Source organism: Bison bison, unplaced genomic scaffold, assembly GCF_000754665.1.
Source record: "Bison bison bison isolate TAMUID 2011002044 unplaced genomic scaffold, Bison_UMD1.0 scf7180017864263, whole genome shotgun sequence".
Taxonomy (NCBI): domain Eukaryota; kingdom Metazoa; phylum Chordata; class Mammalia; order Artiodactyla; family Bovidae; genus Bison; species Bison bison.
In genome coordinates this window covers 9,094,205-9,098,123 of record NW_011494835.1, presented here as the reverse complement: position 1 = coordinate 9,098,123, position 3,919 = coordinate 9,094,205, and positions in this window count along the sequence as shown.

Sequence of the window (3,919 nt, the reverse complement as noted above, 5' to 3'; positions counted from 1 at the left end):
CATCCAGTCCCGTCACTTCATGGCAAGTAGATGGGGAAAAAATGGAAACAGTGAGACTTTATTTTCTTGGGCTCAGAAATCACTGCGGATGGTGACTGCAGCCGTGAAATCAAAAGATTCTTGCTCCATGAAAGAACAGCTATAACCTAGACAGCTTATTAAAAAAGCAGAGACATCACTTTGCTGACAAAGGTCTGTGTAGTCAAAGCTATGGTTTCTCCAGTAGTCATGTATAGATGTGAGAATTGGATCATAAAGAAAGCTGAGACCAGAAAAACTGATGCTTTCAAAGTGTAGTGCTGGAGAAGACTCTTGAGAGTCCCTTGGACTACAAGGAGAACCAACCAGTCCATCCTAAAGGAAATCAACCCTGAATATTCATTGGAAGGACTGATGCTGAAGCTCCAATACTGTGGTCACCTGATGCGAAGAGCTGACTCACCGTAAATGACCCTGATGTTGGGAAAGATTGAGGGCAAAAGGAGAAGGGGGTGGCAGAGGATGAGATGGTTGGATGGCTCAACAGACATGAGTTTGAGCAAACTTAGGGATACGGTGAAGGAAAGAGAAGCCTGGTGTGCTGCAGTTCACGGGGTTGCAAACAGACACAACTTAGTGACTGAACAACAAATGTTACACTCATTACTTTGAATCTGTAATAAAAGATTGTTACCCCGTGTTAGAACTTTAAAATATTTTAGCACTATAAACAGTAATACTCTAAGAATCCATGGCCCATTACTTTGTTTTCTTTAGGCAAAACTGCTAGCATGCCGTTGTATGGTATGTCTGTAAGGGAAGTGCATATTATTACAAAACATTGATAAGGAAAACACGAATTGCCAAGCTGTCACTATAAATTTTTGCTTTCTTACATAATCATGTACATATTTTTCTGATTCCTATATTTTCTGTTATTTATTCCATTTCTCTTATTTCATCAATATAATTTATCATTGCTTAGGTATAATTTTAATGATGAACAGTCTGGGAGCCAGTTCTCCTGACCATGTGCTAGAATGGGAACAGGGAGAAACAGCTATAGATAGCACTTACTAAATGAACCCTGGAGAAAAATCAGAATCCAATAGACCTCTTTACTTTCCTAAAAATGAGGGTATAGAATTAGAGCATATGTTCATATATAAATGAATTTTAAGAAAGAAATTCTCAATTTAGTATTGGTGAGTCTTCCATGGGCTAAGCACTCTCAAACAAAGACTAAGTTTTCATTTCTGAAATAAACCATGCTCCCCACCTTTAACTGGTGGACTTTTTAAATTGCAGAGAATGTGGTCATAAGGAGCAATGCTGCTTCAGTGGGTGAAGTATTTTTGAAGGTATATGTAATTTTCATGTAAGATATTAAGTTCTTTTTTAATAGTACTCTTAGAATTTTGGTTTTTATTTTGTATGGAGGTATAGCTGATTAACAAATGTTGTGATAGCTTCAAGTGACCGGCAAAGGGACTCAGGCACACATATACATGTATCCATTCTCCCCCAAACTCCCCTTCCATCCAGGCTGCCAATGTTAATTGAGCAGAGTTCCATGTGCTATACAGTAGGTCCTTATTGGTTATCCATTTTAAATATAGCGGTGTGTACAGGCAACTATAAGTTCATCCTCTAAGTCTGTGAGTCCCTTTCTGTTTAGTAAGTTAGTTTCTATCATTTCTTTCTAGATTCCACATATAAGGGATGTCATACAATATTTCTCTTTCTTTGTCTGACTTACTTCACTCAGTATGACAATCTCTAGGTTCATCTGTGTTGCTACAAATGGCATTATTTCATCCTTTTTAGCGGCTGAGTAATATTCCACTGTGCAAATGTACTACATCTTTTTTTATCCGTTTCTCTGCTGATAGGAATTTAGGTTGCTTCCATTTGTTGGCTATTGTAAACAGTGCTGCAATGAACATTGGGGTGCTTATATACTTTTGGATCATGTTTTTCTCCAGATATATGCATAGGAGTGGGACTGTAAGGTCATATGGTAGCTCTAATTTTAGTTATTTAAGGAATCTCTATATTGTTCTCCATAGAGGCTATACCGATTTACATTACATTACTGTTTGTGGATGTTTGATGATAACCATTCTAGCCAGTGTAAAGGGATATCTCATTGTAGTTACTCCTAGAGGAAAACATAGGCATCACTCTCTCTGACATAAATTGAAGAAATATATTTTTTGCTTGCTCTCCTAGAATAATGCAAATAAAACAAAAATAAACAAATGGGATCTACTTAAACTCAAGCCTGAATTGGATGGAGCTAAAATAAAGATGTAAACATCCTAACTCAACCATTGAAATCTTCTTAAAAGGCCAGAGCAGTGGCTGTTCAGTGCTGGAGCGACCATGAAGAGATACCCCACATCCAAGAAAGTATGGAAAAGCACTAGACCATTCAGGTATAACATAAATCAAATCCCTTAAAATTATACAGTGGAAATGACAAATAGTTTCAAGGGATGAGATCTGACAGAGCACCTGATGAACTATGGACAGAGATTTGTGACATTGTACAGGAGACAGGCATCAAGACCATCCCCAAGAAAAAGAAATGCAAAAAAGGAAAATGGCTGTCTGAGGAGGCCTTACAAATAGCTCTTGAAAGAAGAGAAGCAAAAAGCAAAGGAGAAAAGCAAAGATAAAACCATTTGAATGCAGAGTTCCAAAGAATAGCAAGGAGAGATAAGAAAGCCTTCCTCAGTGATCAGTGCAAAGAAATAGAGGAAAACAATAGAATGGGAAAGCCTAGAGATCTCTCCAAGAAAACTAGAGATACCAAGAGAACATTTCATGCAAAGATGGGCACAATAAAGAACAGAAATGTTATGGACCTAACAGAAGCAGAAGATATTAAGAAGAGGTAGCAAGAATACACAGAAGAACTATACAAAAAAGATCTTCATGACCCAGATAATCACGACGGTGTGATCACTCACCTAGAGGCAGACATCCGGAAATGCAAAGTCAAGTGGGCCTTAGGAAGCATCATTATGAACAACTCTAGCGGATGTGATGGAATTCCAGTTGAGCTATTTCAAATCCTGAGATGATGCTGTGAAAGTGCTGCACTCAATATGCCAGCAAATTTGGAAAACTCAGCAGTGCCCACAGGACTGGAAAAGATCAGTTTCATTCCAATCCCAAAGAAAGGCAATGGCAAAGAATGCTCAAACTACTGCACAATTGCACTCATCTCACACGCTAGTAAAGTATTGCTCAAAATTCTCCAAGCCAGGCTTCAACAGTACATAAACTATGAACTTTCAGATGCTCAAGCTGGATTTAGAAAAGGAAGAGGAACCAGAGATCAAATTGCCAACATCTGTTAGATCATCAAAAAAGCAAGAGAGATACATAAAAATATCTACTTCTGCTTAATTGACTATGCCAAAGCCTTTGACTGTGTGGATCACAACAAACTGTGGAAAATTTTTAAAGAGATGGGAATACCAGAATACCTGACCTGCCTCTTGAGATCTCTGTATTCAGGTCAGGAAGCAACAGTTAGAACTGGACATGGAACAACAGACTGGTTCCAAATTGTGAAAGGAGTACATCAAGGCTGTATATTGTCACCCTGCTTATTTAACTTATATGCAGAGAACATCATGAGAAATGTTGGCCTGTACGAAGCACAAGCTAGAATCAAGATTGCTGGAAGAAGTATCAATAACCTCAGATGTGCAGTTAACACCACCCTTATAGCAGAAAGTGAAGAACTAAGGAGCCTCTTGATGAAAGTGAAAGAGGAGAGTGAAAAAGTTGGCTTAATACTCAACATTCAGAAAACTAAGATCATGGCATCTGGTCCCATCATTTCATGGCAAATAGATGGGGAAACAGTGGAAACAGTGACGGACTTTATCTGGGGGGGCTCCAAAATCACTGCAGATGGTGACTG